The sequence below is a fragment of the Panthera uncia genome, chromosome E3 (genome assembly GCF_023721935.1).
Source record: "Panthera uncia isolate 11264 chromosome E3, Puncia_PCG_1.0, whole genome shotgun sequence".
Lineage (NCBI taxonomy): Eukaryota > Metazoa > Chordata > Mammalia > Carnivora > Felidae > Panthera > Panthera uncia.
Window position 1 is genome coordinate 22,977,965 of NC_064815.1, and position 16,722 is coordinate 22,994,686.

Genomic DNA, 16,722 nt, shown 5'->3' on the forward strand with positions numbered 1-16,722 from the left:
GATGACCTCTGCTTTCACAAATGTCAGGGCTGTAAAAGCAAAAATTGTCCCCACGAAGACAATCACAGAAAGTCAGCACTACACACTCAGCCCTTACAAGTACATAGTCAACGGTGGAATCTTTGGGTTAAATAGTCGTATTCTGGAGCGTCTTCGGTTCCAGTCTTTCACAGAATTATACACTGGCCACGAGGGGAGGACAGATTTTATCCACTACCTCATCAGTCGTTTGAGGTACGGGTGGCCAAGTTCTTTGGTGCAAACAACCCTTCGAAAGAGCCAATCTAGAGCCAAGTTGTTGATTTTCCGGAGGGTGACGTTCTACGGGGCCCAGAGTCGGTCGGGATCCAGGAGAGTTTAGGTAACCCGGCCTCAGGTCTATGCCAAAGGAATTAGTAAATTCCACCAACATGGCAAAACGCACTTTTCCAACGTTTCTCCTAAAGTCAGCCCGTGACCTGGTCCCTTTGGCCCTTGGGACACAGTATTTCCTCTGGCCATTCTAGGCTTACTGGTAGAAACAAGGATGAACCAAAAGCAAGACAATTATTCCACAGCTTCTTTCCACGTAGAGAATGGTTGGGATGGCTGTCCTTTGCAACATCCTCCCTGTCCTCATGTTGGCCCCCAGCTTCCTGGTCATTTTCCACGTCAATTCCACAGTGTTTAGTGAACACCTACCATGTGAGAGAGTTTGAGAAACCATCGTGACCCAGGCCCGTCCCACAACATATGGTGATGGCCTCATGCCGGTATAGAGTATTCTTCTCCCCTTTCACCCGCCTCCTCCTCAGTTATTCACTCATCCTCCTCTCCTGAAGAGGAGTAAACCCCCTCCTCCCAGTCATCAGGTGGCCTCCCTTTCCCTGGTGGCAGCTCTCAACTCCCGTCCTTCGACAAATCTCAAAACACAGCACGTTAAAGCCTAGGCCCGTAGTTCACCTGCTCCCATTTGTGTGTTTGTTCATTTGGCTACAATTAGATGCCATACAACTGCTTTCAGAGGGCAGAGAGCCCTTCGTACAAACAGACTTGCATCTGCAGCCAGCGCCTTGGTATAACAAACAGCTGTAAGCATTTTTAGAGGGGGATAAATTAAATCTTATTTTAAAGGTAGCTAGGGGAGTTGGTTATTTAAAACGATCACGTGTTCAATCCTTTGTGAAATAAATAAGCTCCTCTTTTTCCTGCTTTTCTAGACCATTAATCTATTTTTTTTTAAAGATATGTTCAGGGGCGCCCGGGTGGCCCAGTCAGTTAAGCACCCGACTTCGGCTCAGGTCACCATCTCGCGGTTCGTGGGTTCGAGCCCCGCGTCAGGCTCTGTGCTGACAGCTTAGAGCCTGGAGCCTGTTTCTGATTCTGTGTCTCCTTCTCTCTCTGCCCCTCCCCTGCTCTCGCTCTCTCTCAAAAATGAATAAATGTTTAAAAAAATTTTTTTTAAAAAGATATGTTTATATACCCAAGCATACACACATACCCATACTGTGTGTCTGTGTATGCATGTGTTTGTGCTTGTGTGTGTATCTGATTTCGCCTAATGTAAGGGCATCTGTAAAGTGCCTAACAGAGTGCCATGGGTGATTAGCTTCTATTTAAAGGGCTTTTTTCCCCATCTACTGATGATGGCAAGAGGGCAGGGAAAATGATTAACAGGTTAGAAGCAGACTGTGAGGGAAGACTAAAGGATTTATGGATATTTGCCTGGAGCCAGAAGGCTGATATGTAGTTAATTACAGTCTTCAAGTTAATGAAGCAATATTTTATGGGTGATAGCTAGCAACTGTGTTTTTTATTCCAAGAACAAGAAGACCTTATGTCGCAACAAGACAGATTGAGTTTAAAGTAAGAATTTTGAATGTCGAAGTTTGAGGATGAGCAAATCAGCACCTAGGCAGATCTTGGGATTACTCTCTGGATTCTTCTCTTCCGGGGAGAGAGCGTGAGCGAGGGTGGGGCAGAAGGAGAGGGAGAGAGAATCTTAAGGAGGCTCCGCCCTCAGCACGCAGCCTGACGTGGGGTTTGATCTCCCGACCCTGAGATCATGAGCTGAGCCCAAATCAAGAGTCGGATACTCAGCCAACGGAGCCCCCCGGGCGCCCCCCTCTCTGGATTTTTAATAGTCGATAAACCCCTTCTTATGAAGCTTCATGTTACTCAACTGTAGCTCTAGCCCCACAGCAAACACTTAAGTAACGTTAGTCTCCGTGCCTTCCGTCCCACCTGGCTCTTTCCTTCTGGTGGCCTTGCCATCTCAGGACCTCTATGAGAGATGTGGCCCGGACAGAGTCGGAGGGATAGTCATGTGCCAACTCTTCAACACTGTGGCGTGGGTATGACAGCATCGCTTCGACTCACGGCGCATCTCCCGACCCCAGTTCCGCACAAATCCCCCTGCCTGCGAGGACAAAGGAAAAATGCAGGGGGCGCTGGAGGTCCTTATGGGCATGTAGGCAACTGTATTATAGTTCTTTACTGTGTGGAATCATCTAACTTTTGCAGGTTCAGTGGCCTATGTCGTTCTGACCTGGCACTTTGAAATTGGTACATGTCTATTGATCTTAATGATGGAGTCAGTTGTCCCACTTAAGAATGCCAGTTTTAGGGGCGCCTGGGTGGTTCAGTTAGTTGAGTGCCTCTTGATTTTGGCTCAGGTCATGGTCTCATGGTCATGGGACTGACGCTCTCCAACATTTGACCTGATTTTTTTGTTTGTCTACTGAAGAACGTTAGAGTCCTACACATCTGAGGTCAAACCTTCTTTGTGAAACGCAGAGAACAGGTCAGGGGAGAGGATCCTGCCTTTGTGGATTATCGTGAAGAGGAAAAGGAATCAAGTATGAAGCATTCGGCTAAGTGCCCAAGATATAGGAAGGGCTCAGTAAATGCTACCCATGGTTATTATTGAATTATTAAAACAGCAAGTTTGAAGTATGTAAGGGTAAGTTTATGGATATCGTGAAATATGTAAGGGTAAGTTTATGGATATTATTGAATTCTTAAAACAGCAAGTTTGAAGTATGTAAGGGTAAGTTTATGGATATCTATATGAAAAAAATATTGTAGAACGAGGGACAAATGAATTGACACAAAGATCATGAAGAAAACATAGCAAAATGCTAACAGTAGACTATAGCTGGTGGGCATACGACTGTTCACTGTACAAAAGCTTTCCATTTAGCTGCATTTTGAATGGTATTGTAATAAAATATCGGGGGGAATCAGTAAATTTAGATATTTTTCCCCTCCCTCCCCCCGCCCCGACATACAGAAGACTGAAACCGGGCACTTGCCTTGGACGGGTTCCTAATAAGAATTCAGGAATCTTGTGATGCCCCCTCTTAACTTCTATGTGATGTTTAGAGGGCTGTCTGCCTGGCAACGAGGGCACAGTGGGACAGGGGAGGAAGGAAGCAGGTGTCTGAAGCACCAGGAACCAGGATGCGGAATTTGCTGCCGGGTATTTGTAGAGGGCCCGCATAAAATACGAGCCTCTTTTGTCTTGCACGTTATCCACCGGGGAAAATCAGGGCTAAATACTATTGCAGTGGGCCGTGTGTATTCCGAGAGGAAACAATTCTAATTCGATGCGGAATACCTGACAGATTGTATGTACTACCAAGATAGCAGGAGGTTCAGGGAAATACAAGAAATTCTGAGCAAGTAGAGGGCAGTACAACTCAGCAAGCCATGCTCAGAAGGTGCCACCTCCAGGGGCCCCTGGGGGGCTCAGTCGGTTAAGTATCTGACTCTTGATTTGGGCTCAGGTCATGATCACACAGTGTGTGAGATCAAGCCCCATCAAGCTACCAGCTCAGAGCCTGCTTGGGCTTCTCTCTCTCTCTCTCTCTCAAAATAAATAAAGTAAACTTAAAAAAAGAAAAAAGAAAGGCCACCTCAAGACCACAGTTACAATCATTGAAACTGACACTGGGTAACGTCCGCTCCATTCTTGTGTTTTAAATGGGGAAGAAAGAGGACCCTGAGACCCAATGAAGACAGACCGAGGGTGCTAACAATTTTGGTTTCAAACACAGCCCTCCTCTCTTCTGGTGAAGGCGCGACAGGGTACCTCGGGGTGCTTTCTACCCTCCTGTCCATTTCCATCGATGTCCCCGACACTCACCCAGCTGCTGGAAGGGGACAAACACAGTCTGAGGTGGAGCTCTGGGCTGCCTTCGCAAACCCTTTTCCAGCGAAGTCTCCTAGCCCTCTCCTCGGAGCTGACTTCCAGCCCCAGGCGCCCCCTCCGCGGGGAGTCTGCAGCTTCCTCTGTGTCCCTCGACCACAGCCTTAATGGAAGCCCTCATGACTCCCGACCTGGACTTCGTCAATCGCTTCTTGACCACTTTCACAACACTCAACATACCCCCGCCCCCCAATATGTCTTTCAGGTGCTGCAGAATTACCTTTCTCACCACACGGTTGGGGGCACATCACTGCTCCCCTTGGGTGTTTAGGGCCATTCCCCACCTCCCCCTCTTGGGATAAAAGGTCACCCAGGGACTCCTCACTCCCTAGAGTCCATTGGATTCCACCATCCCTGGCATGCCCAGGCAGTTCAGGCTATCAGTGGGCTCCTGGGGGGGACCCCTGCTTTGTGGGTACAGTCTGGAAACCTGTAGACATGATCCGAGCCCCTGCCTGTGTAATTCTTCCCCTTCAACTCCCGGAGCAAATGCTGGCGCCCCCATGAAGGGGTCTCTATCTGATGCACCGATAGCCCCCCTTTCCTTTAATCTCCCCTAACGCAACATTCGGCCTTCTAGTATGGGATTTCCCATATTTCGTCTTATGCCACAGCTTGATTTTTAAGCTCCTTGCTAGATTGGAATCTTCTTGAAGCTCCAGGAGAGGAAAAGCCAGGCTATTACTAAGCTCTTAACTCTGTGCCAAATTTCCTTGTCATCTGTTTAAACCTCACCCTGACGAGGTGGTGGGCAGTCATTTTGCACCGTTCACAGCTGAGCGAGACAGGATAGAGACCCCAAGTGCCTTACCCTTTACACGATCTCAACAAATACCTGAGGAATGAATTAACTGGATCATTGCCAAAGGTTTGGGGCTGTTTATTCAGATATGGCTTCTCCAAGTTCCCAAAGGACTCAAAGACAAAGAAAAATGTTTGGTGTTGCATTTTCTGCTGACCTTTATTGATGATGCTTTCTTATATATGCATCAAAGGGCCCATTCTCAAACAGATGTTTAGGACTGAGTTATGAGTCTTAAGAGTTAAGATTCTTAAGGAGAGGTCAACACAGGAATGTGAAATGCTGGCTGAGAAGCAGTTGACCTCCTCCAAGAAAGGGGAAAGTCAAGTGGCAGATGCTTGCTCTTTTCTAGAAGACCAGACCAGGCCTAAGCTTGGGTGTGCTTGTCTTGGGATAGGGACACGATGAGAATTCACCACCCTCAGAATCTTAAGGGAACAGCTAGCTTAAGAAGGGGGACAGTATCTTTCACTCACTCAACCACATTTTGGCCTTTTGCAGGGGTGTTAAGAAAAGGAGGTGGTGTTGAGGGGGTCGAAGGATCCAGATGGAATCATTCTGGATGGCGTGCTCACGCGCCTTATCGTTCTGCCCAGGAGAAGCCCCGTACAACTTCCTTTCATGCTTTCAGTGCCAGATGGTGCCTGGATCCGTTGCCGGAAGGAGAAACACACGCAAACCATAAATCCATTTGGACACTTTCCTGAGAGTCTCCAGTTTTGTGGCCTGAGTAATTTCATGATAAACGAGATAAGCAGATAGTTTTTCATTCGTTTAATCGGGATTAACTGAGAAGCCAGACACCGTGCTTTCGGATGGTGGAGCGAACACATCGTGAGAGACAGAGCGGACTTCACACCCGTGTTGAGTTAGGAGAAGCTTTATCTCTTGGGAGAGCAGCTCGGTAAGGGCCTGGGCCCACACGTAAGGGGATCATGCAAAGCTCCTGGGGATCTGCACCCCACTCTTTTCTGAAAATCACAATTCAATTTCAAAGTTTCTATCTTTGCAGTGCCGGCGAAGATACACGACGGTGCTGTTATCTTGAGCCGTTCCCACACTGTTCGAACCAAATCCCACACCCCATTCATGCTCGGTCTTCGCAGTTGTAACCTCAGATGATGCCTGGTCTCCTGTACTCGCGTTGTTGACCCCCAGCCTGAAGTTAGGATGGGATCAGGCTCAGTCGGTGAAGCGTCCGACTTCACCTCAGGTCATGATCTCTCGGTCCATGAGCTCGAGCCCCACGTCGGGCTCTGTGCTGATGGCTCGGAGCCTGGAGCCTGCTTTGGATTCTGTGCCCCCACCCCCTTTCTCTTCTCCTCCACTCGTGCTCTGTCTCTGTACCTCAAAAATAAATAAATGTTAAAAAAAAAATTTTTTTAAGTTAGGATGGGATCCAAGTCCTTGAATATATGGAACAATTATTTGAAGTGTCCAGGGATAAGAAAACCTAGGGCAAAAGAGACCTGTTTCTCAGAGAGACAAAATGGAGAAAACTAAATCCGCCCTCAAGGTCAAGGGTTGGGGTGACTAGGACATGGGCGATGGGATGAGTATCAAAAGGTAAGACGAAAAAGCACAGAGAAGCTGGAAATGAAACAGTGAGGGTCTGAGGAAACTTCTAGGAAGAAGGATGAAGTGTCAGAAGTTTTAGGTTAAAACGCATACGTAGATGGATTGGTCTCGGATGACACAGGGCAAGGAAGGACAACTGTGTGTCTGGGTACGGCCCGTGATAGAGGAAGTCATGGCTACAGAAACGACATCGGAGAGTTGCCATGGGGAACGAACTCTGACATCACCCTGGAATTTCAAATCGTTCCAATGCAATCACGCTCCCTTCGGGGGGTGGGGGTGGGGAATCTATTTAACATTGCTTCAGAGAATTTGTATTTCTACAAGTTACAAAACCTTTGAAGTTGCACTGAAGTTACACCTGAATGTGCTATATTTGCATCCTATTCATTCATTCACTTGGGTGGTTCTTCCTAATCTCTACATCAGAGCACAAATCCCTTTCATGCTCCATTTCCCACACACCAAAACCTCCCATTTTGTAGGTAATGTTCTTTTCTTCCATTATGGTTACAAACGACTGGGAGAAAAACACACAGGCCTCAAGCAGCCCTGGGTAATAACCTGCCTACCTCCACAACGTGAGTTCCTGCTAACTTCTTGTTTATTATACCTTCTCCGCGTACGATGGTTCCCTGTCAGAGATTTTTCTAATGACAGAGGCTCTTGGGAGAGCAAAAGTGGATTGAGAGATGGGACGTGACTTTAGACTTCTTGACGACGACTCGGGCTCAACCTGTTTCTCCCAAATTGTTATTATTTTTTTTTTTCACTTTAATTGTACCTAAAGTGGTTTTTTTTCTTCAAACCTTTTGTTAAAGAACAACATTGTAGCGGGGTGCATTTTTTTTTTCTTCAAAATTTGCCATACCTATATATCTGGTCCAGATACTCTTTCGGAACATTGCCTTTCCCCATCCAGAGATGGGGTCTATTTTTCCTCACCTGAATATTGGACAAGCCTTTGTGGCTGCTTTGATGAACAAAATGCAGGGTGAGTGACATTACGAGGTCAGAAAAGGCAATATGGCTTCCCCCTGACTCTGCTCACCCTTGGAACGCAGTCGCCATGTTGTGAGAAGCCCAGGCCACATAGAGAGGCTCCCTGTGGGGGTTGCAGCCAAGTCCCAGCTAAGGTTTCAGTTGACAGCTCGCATGAATTGTAAGACATGGGAGTTGAGTGAGCCTTCAGATGGTCCTAGTGCCCGGCCTCTGATCTGCCCCAGCTATTGCCAACTGGGGCAGAGATACAATTATCCCTGTCAAGCCCTGCCAAATTACAGATTTGTAAGAAAAACTAATTCTGCTCTTTGCTTTAAACCACCGTGTTTGGGGTGGTTTGTTACACAGCACTAGCTACCTGGAACTAACAGACACAGAGAAGAAATACACACACAATGCCATAAGTAGGCCGGCCAATGAATTTTCACAATCCAAACACAGCCATGCCACCAGCACCCAGATCGTGAAATACCTTCTCGGGGGGCACCTGGGTGGCTCAGTGGGTTGAGCGTCTGACTTCGGCTCGTGTCACGATCTTGCAGTTCGTGGGTTCAAGCCCCACATTGGGCCCTGAGCTGACAACTCAGAGCCCACTTCGATTCCTCTGTCTCCCTCTCTCTCTGCTCCTCCCCCCGGCACTCTCTTTCTCAAAAATAAATAAACATTAAAAAAAAGGGGAGGGGGGGGGGCTCCTGGTGGTTTAGTCAGTTGAGCATCCGATCTCAGCCGGGTCACGATCTCACTGTTCATGAGTTCAAGCCCTGTGTTGGGCTCTGTGCTGACAGCTCAGAGCCTGGAGCCTGCTTCAGATTCTGTGTCTCCCTCTCTCTCTGCTCCTCTTTTTCTCTGTCTCTCTCAAAAATAATAAACATTAAAAAAGAAAGAAACACCTTCTCAGAAGCCCTCTTCACTCCTTCTTCTGGTCACTAATTGCCAAACATAACCACTAGCCCAACAGCTTGGGTTAATTTTGCCCATTTTTGTATTGGTCGATTTTCACTTGGCTTTTGTGCCCCATCAGAAGTAAATGAGGCAGGACATGAATTGAGATTCCAGGAAAGGGAAATCCAGTAACCAGAAGCATTTCCAGTTACATGGGGACCCGCTGAGCGTGAGGGACTGAATCGTGTCCTGCCCCCAACCTCCAGTCCATGCCAAATTCATATGTTGAAGCTTTGACTCCTGGAGTGACTATATTTGGAGCTAGGACATTAAGGGTAGTTAAGGCTAAAGGAGGTCATGGGAGTGGGGGTGCCTAATCCCATAGGGCTGGGGTTCTGATAAGAAGAGGAAGAGATACCAAGAGAACATTCACGGAGGAAAGGCCATGTGGAGATACAGTGACAAGACAGCCATCTACGAGGCAGGAAGAGAGCTCTCACCAGAAACCACCCCTGCTGGCATGTTGCTCTTAGACTTCTAGCCTTCAGAACTATGATAAAATAAATTAATGTTGGTTGAGTCACCAAGTCTGTGACACGGAATAGTTGATGGAACTGAAATCTGTGACGGTAGAGCGCTTGAGTGAAAACAAAAACACTGAGGCAGATGTCCCCTCAAATCTAGAAGGTGTCGCTAAAGAGCTATGGCGTAGAGTCAACGATGAGTAGACATCCTTCAAGTTCAGTTTCCGCCCAGAGTGTGCTCTTGATGATCCACAGCCATTGATGATGGAGAAAGCCTAAGGGCATTGGCTACCAGAGTTGAACACACTCGCCTGACCATAGCTGACTGGAAGAGAGGTGAGAACCCAGTCAAAGTTGAGCCCATTGGATTTACTCTCTCTCTTAAGCACAGAACCTAGAGGCAAACCAAACAGCAGCAGATGCTGGAGTTCCAAGGTCATCTCGTCTCAGGAGTAGTAGCTGATTTAACTTACGCATCATGGCAAATAAGCTAAAACGAAACAGCAACAACAAAAGTAAGCCAAAGAAAACAGAAGAATGAAGTAGATACGCAAAGAGCAGCCCATACCACAGCCTGAAATGGAGACAGAGAGACAGCAGAGGCACAGAGACAAAGTCTGGGGATACTTCCTGCAGGAAGCGCTCAGAGATTCCCTTCTTTGTTCTTAACAACATTCCCTTGCCCTCGGGCCATTTAAAGTGATGCCAAAAGGGGCGCCTGGGTGGCTCAGTCGGTTAAGCGTCTGACTTGGGCTCAGGTCGTGATCTCACGGTTGGTGAGTCTGAGCCCGCATCAGGCTCTGTGCTGATGGCTCGGAGTCTGGAGCTGCTTTGCATTCTGTGTCTCCCTCTCTCTCTTCCCTTCCTCCATGTGTGCTCTGTCTCTCTCTCTCTCTCAAAACTAAATAAACATTAAAAAAATAAATAAAGTAACACCAAAGGTGGGTACTGAAGCATACGGAACACTGGGCCCATGTTGACAGGAGCAACTCCAGGCTGGAACTCCTTTGGATTTAAAATAGTGAATCTACCCACCGCCCCACTGACGACTGCTTCCGGTCACGGGCAGGGTTGAGGCTGATAGTTGAGGGATGGTCTGGTCCACAGGGGGACCCGCATAGAGGACACAGCCTCCACCTGTTCCTCCACATCCCAGGAGTAGCTACGGACTCTTAGGATTTTGTCCATGTCCTTTAGCATTGAGGAAATGCTTCAGTGTCGTTCTTATATTGTGTTGTCTCATGAATTGCTCACGGACGATCAAGAACCTCTTGAAAACAAGCAGTGTGCCCCACTCACCTCTGTATTCCATCGGGTTCAAGTCCAAGGACACAATGCACATGAAGTGTTCAATGTCTGCAGAATAAATGCATCATCGAGTGGAAAAAAAAAAAAGAAGAAAAACCTGCCTTCCCATCCATTCTGTGACTAACTAGTTGTGTCACCCCAGGCAAATCAATGAACCTCTCTGGGCTTCGGTTTTCTGATAAAGAAAGATGAAATTAGGCTCTCGAGTCTTTTAGCCTCCTTCGAGCCGTCTCAATGTAGTTCTATTTATACTCTGCAAACCCATGAACCGCTCATAGAAGAGAAACCAAAACCCCAGTGACCGTCGTCTCAAACAAGCATCTAAACGAGGCTGTGATCTGTCCATCTGTTTATTTGGAAGATCAGTCGCGTTCCCGTTTCAGAGCACTGATCCTGAGCGCCGTCTCTTCCCCTCCGAGGCTGCCCTGGGTCCCGTCCCGGTCTTGTCTTGTGTAGCAGGCTGACGTTTGATCTTCGGTTCACATTTGTTCCTGCTCTTACCACTCCTGGGAGGCTGTATTACCCTCTTCTAATGCCGTCAAAGGCTACCTTTCAGTGTATTGTGTTGTCATCTTATAGACGCTGCCGAATGTTAGCTTCGCGTCGCCCAGGGACCCCGCGGGACCGGTGAATGACAAACGAGCAACGCACTGAAATTTCTCTCTTTCAGCTGGTCTCCACATAAAACTTGCAAACCGTAAGGTTGTCTGCCCTCATGGCTAAGGGATTTCTGATTGTAATTTCTTTGCATCCCTGCCCCCCGGACCAACGGCTGGCAGGTGTGACGGGAAGGACGCGTAGCTACGAGCAGAGAATCCTATTCCAGGCTGTTTTGCCACTAACTAGCTTAAGTCAAGAGTAATACACTCAATGCCCTGTACTCTAGGTCCTATATGTAGATTTTCTTAGCTTACCTTATAGAAACTGTGGCTGAACTGCTATTTTATTTTATCTTATCTTCTTTTATCTTATCTTCAAAATAAATAAATATACTGCTAAAGCTCCAGTCTCTGAGATGGCTTTCCCAGAGTGTGTTTGTCCCCTGGGCCACCAGATTCACAGGCGGGTCCTCCCAAGCAAAGCTCTGCGGTGTCATCCGTGCTGTCGTGAGCTGCCTGAATGCCCCCACATCAAAGCAGGGCTCTGGGATGTAGTGGATGCTGCCGGGAGCTGCCCGGATGCCCCACTCATGAACTTCTCCCCTCCAAGAACTTGCTCTCAGCTGAAGAGGGATGCCTCGCTCAGAGCTATCCTCCCATTCAAGGAAGTCTGCGTCTTCTAATGCTCAATACCAGGGCTCTGGGGCGTAGCAGTGGTGTTAATAAAGCCCCAGATGACTTGGCCCACCCTGAGACAGATGCAAAAGGCCTTCCCAACCCCGGAGCTCCCTGGCGGATCGGCCAAATTCGATTTCTTCAGCGACCAGTCTTGTTTTCTTCCACAGGTTGTTGATCCTAGGAACCCACCCTAATGAATTTCCGTACACACATCTCAGAGCATCAGGGCCCACCTCGAGAAGGGCCTTACGTATATTCGCGTATCAGAAGGGCGTTTACCAAGCCCATGCGCTCCGGCAACAAATGGAGCTTGCATTGAACCTGGACCGTAACACCTGCTAGCTGTGCCTCTTTGGGCAAGTTTCTGGGCATATCCAAACTTGAGTTTTCTCATCGGAAAACCCCTGGTATTTATAGTAGGCAGTTCCTACAGCAGGCTGGACGTGCAAATGTGCTCACTGACGTCAGGCCAGGTGCCTGGCTCTGAATTGTTACCAGCTTTGAGAAGGCCTTCAGCCAAGGGATCTGCATGACCTGGTTCAAACCAGTGGGTTCCAGGCTCTCCGGGTCCCCCTGAGACTTACGGGGGGCGAGGGACCTTTGGAAACTTCCCCTCTCTGCAGCGTAAAGTGGGGGGGGGGGGCAAGGCTAGGAATTGAGGTTCCCTTTCCCACCTACTACTTAAGAAAAGCAGCGTTGACCTAGGCCCTTCATAACCTCAACTGCGGGGTAATCGGCATCAGAGGATGTAGAATCTGGGAGGAGGAACAGGGAAGTCGGAGGTCTTGCTGCCGTGTAGAGAAGTCTCCTCTGAGGGCTGCCTTGTTTGGACGGTGGGTCCCTTTCGTGGCTGTCTCTCTTGAAACCCACTTGTCCCAATTGTTCAAGGGCAAGGGGTGGCCTTTTGTTTGAGCGGCTGGAGTGGTTCTTGGCTTGGAAGGCTCAGCAGGGCCCGGGCCAGGCTCTGGGGCAAAGACCAAGAATGGAGGGGACGATGAAGGTTTGGACCGGCTGCTGTCAGCTTCAGGCCAAAATGCTTGTGCTTTGGTCCTACTTCCCGTGACTATCGTCACTGCTACAATGGTCAAATCCTGACCAATTCTGGAGCAGTGGTTTCACACCAATTACATATTGTACAGACTCTAATATTGCACTTGAAAAAAGGAGGGGGGCGGCGCTTGGGGGGGGGTCAGTCAGTTAAGCGTCCGTCTTCAGCCCAGGTCATGATCTCACAGTCTGTGAGTTCGAGCCCCGCGTCGGGCTCCGTGCTGACAGCTCAGAGCCTGGAGCCTGCTTCAGATTCTATGTCTCCCTCTCTTTGCCCCTCCCCTGCTTGCGCTCTGTCTCTCTCTCAAAAATAAATATACGCTAAAAAAAATTTTTTTAAATGGGTGGGGGGTAGTCACCATGACCATGAGAGGGGTCCCCTGGTGGTTAGTGGTTAGAGACCAGGGGCAAAGCCCCACCCAATGTGTGCAACAGTCTCATCCCAAGAAAAAATGCCCCCAGCCTATATTTGAATAGTACCCCCACTGATTCACACACAGAGGACACACATTAAAGAGCCTTACTTAGCCTGATTGTAGTCAGGCGCTCAAGAAGGGTAGATTCGAGGAAGCCTCTGACCCCACCAGCATGCCTCATCAGAGCGTGAGGCCGTGGCATTGTGGCCGGAGCGAGAGGGCCCCGTGTCAGTGTCCTCCCCGGAAATCTGCTGAGTAGGAAGTCCTGTCTCTGAATGCTGGTCACCTCTCCATCTCTTTCAATCAGAGGAAAGAACCACCATTGGGAACCCCTTAAATTTCTGGTCCCGTTGATGTCCCTTATGCTATGTACCAAACCTGTACATTACAAGGGCATTTTAAAAATTTTTATTTATTCATTTATTTATGTAGAGAGCACGAGCAGGGGAGGGACAGAAAGAGAGAGACACAAAACCCGAAGCAGGCTCCAGGCTCTGAGCTGTCCGCACAAGAGCCCGACGTGGGGCTCGAACTCGCGAGCCGTGAGATCACGACCTGAGCCGAAGTCAGACGCCTAACTGACTGAGCCCAGGCGCCCCTAGAAAGGTATTTTCTTTTTTAAGAAAGAGAGGCTATAGCTGTCATGAGAATTTCAGCACGGTCTCCCCAACACTGGAACCACTACGTTCCATGCATCTGAAAACAAATTCGTCTGCTAATTAACTTTTAACGGGCTCACCCTTGCTCACGATCTTGCCCAGACCTTTCTGCTGGTGTGTGTGTGTGTGTGTGTGTGTGTGTGTGAATTTTCCTTTGAAGCATGCCATACTCCTAATGCAATTCTCTCTACCCCCCGATGTTTGAAATACCTGGTTTCTCCTTCCCCTTCTCTGTGCATCTCCCTCCTAATCCGGGCACATCTATTTGCCCGGCCGCATGGCACTTTGAGTTCAGAGCGGTGATCCCGGCCCGCCTTTCCCATCTGTTATTTCCATACACCTGACATCTTCGTAGTAGCCTTCCGGAAAATAACAAGACCCTCCTTTACAAGCCATCCTTCTCTCTCCAAACACTTGATGTCCAAAATGTGGGGGCGCCGGAGGCACTGATCGGGCAAAGGAGTTTTAAGGCGCTGACCATACAGCAACAGCCTGGGCGTCAGAGTTCAAGCCAATGCCTGGCAGCGACTGGAGACAAAGCCTTAAAATCTCTAGGGCGAATGGAGAGAAGAGAACCAGGTGAATTGCCCCGGGCTCATGAGTTTCTGAGGGACTGGTGAGACCAAGATCTCACCGTGGGGAGCAGCTTGGGGAGGGGGGGACAGGGAGGAGGCAGCTCTGTGGGCCTGTGGGGGCCAAGCGCCAGCCCAGGAGAAACAGGCAGGCCTGAGCTGCTAGCAAAGGGCTCAAAGCCACCCCGCCACAGGAACCAGCAGCTGGCCTGGGCCCCTGGGACACCGGGCGCCCACAGAGCAGAGAGCTCCTACAGGGGCCCTGAGCTGATGACGGCCGTGGCATAATCCGGTCGTCGCCTCTGCCTTTGGCACCGAGAACGTAAGAGAAACGGCCTCAGAAGCGTGGTCCGTGGGCCACGGGTCTCTGCGAGGTCGAGCTGCACCTGTAGATTCTGTCCGGGGCCTCGCAGAGCTCAGTTCCTCCTGGGTGCCCTTTGTGAGATCAGTTCCAGACCTTGCCCTTGGCCGGTCGCCCACTAATCCCCTCAGCCGGCGAGGGTCCAGGATGGCACCTTTTCCAGGGAACCATGCTTCTTAACAGACCACCCTTAGACACTGAGAAGCCTTTAAGGGCCAAAGGAATCGAGCTCTAGAGGTGACGTCTCAGGCAGGAGGTAGGGCACCAGCGTGCAGAAATGTCCCCCCAGGGTCATCGCTGCCACGCAGGACACAGGCCGGCTTTCCCCGGCGGGGACCAGAGCCGAATTTTCTACGAGAGGCACCGCGCCTTCCTATATATAGCCTTGCTGACATCTGGTGAAAGGGGAGATCATCACGGAGGAAACACCACCACACGGCCACGTGTAGTAGCACAGGGCAGGGTTCTCTTTTACAGCTTGGGAGGGAATCAAGCGACAGCGCACGGTCCAGTCGGTGCACTGATATTCCGGAACCTTCTAGAGCCTGCGTGTCATTTATGTCATGTGAGTCTCATAGCGATTGACCGCAAAACCGGTGGCTCAAACAAGAGCCTGGTTTTAGAGCCGGAAAAGGAGACGGTCTGGAGAGGCTGGATTCCCCTTGGCCCCGGTGCCTGGGGAGAAGGAGTCTCAAGCGATTGCATCCGGGCGCCGATGGCTCAGTCGGTTGGACGTCCAACTTCGGCTCAGGTCATGATCTCATAGTTCGTGAGTTCGAGTCTCACATTAGGTGAGTTGGAACCCCGCTTCGGGGGAGTCTAAACCCCGCTTCAGGTGAGCGCAAGTCCCGCTTTGGGTAAAAAATTCGAGCCCTGCTTCGAGTGAGCCCCCCCTTCCCTCTCTCTCTCCCTCTTTCCCTCCCCCCCCAGCCCCTTGCTCACTGATGCCCTCTCTCTCTAAAAAAATAAAATATAAAAAATAAAACCCTCTGATGCAACAAAAAATTAAAGTGTGCTTACCAAAAATGAACAAAGGGATGAATGAATGAACACAAATCGAACCTCTAATCACGTACAGTTATACAAACAGTGCGGTCCTAGTTTAATCTTTAAATCTCACAGAAAGGGAATTTAACTGGAAGGTTAGTTTGGGGGTTGGATTGAGTTGGGATATAGTTCAGTACGGAATATTCAGAGAGGAAAGAAAAAAGAAATCGGAATACCTCGAGTTAAATTCTTCCGTACTGTTGGATCCAATGCTCAGAGCAGGTTCACACTGGTTCCTGAAACCCAGAGGTTCTGAGAATATTCCAAACGAGAGCAACACCTAGACGTACTCAGCAAACACAGCACATACAAGGTGCCATTCGCGGAAAGCATGGAATAGAGCTGCGGGCCCCGATATATTTCTGCCTTTGTATTTCTAACATTTTTTAATGTTTATTTATTTTTGAGAGAGAGACAGACAAACAGAACGCAAGCGGGGGAGGGCAGAGAGAGAGGGAGACAGAATCGGAAGCAGGCTCCAGGCTCCTAGCCGTCAGCACAGAGCGCGACGTGGGGAACCCACGAACCGTGAGATCGTGACCTGAGCCGAAGTCGGACGCTCAACCGACTGAGCCACCGAGGCTCAACCAGAAATACCGCCTACGGTCTAAGTCCCCAGCTGCCCCCACTGTGTTTGGTGTTGAGGTCAATCTCTCTCCCCTATTGCAATAGTCTTGAATAAAGTCTTCCTTGCCTACTTAACTCTGTCCACGATAATTTTTCTCAGATGCGACCCAGCGTATCGGACAGAACATTGGTCAGGAAGTCCTATGTGTTCAGTGTCAGCGTGGGCCCCTCGACCACTTGCCAGCACAAGAGAGTGACCGGCTTCAGAGGCAGCATGGCATCTCAGCTAAGAGATGAGCTAAGGCCTCGGAGACCTGCAAACGGGCATCTGACTCCTTGCTATGGTCTGAACGTTGTATCTCCCCCAAGTTCATATGTTGAAATCCTAATTCCCAGTGTGACGGTATTTGGAGGTGGGGACCTCAGAAGGTGATGGGATTAGCTCCCTGATAAAAGAGACCCCGGGGAGAGCTCCCTTGACCCTTTTGCCA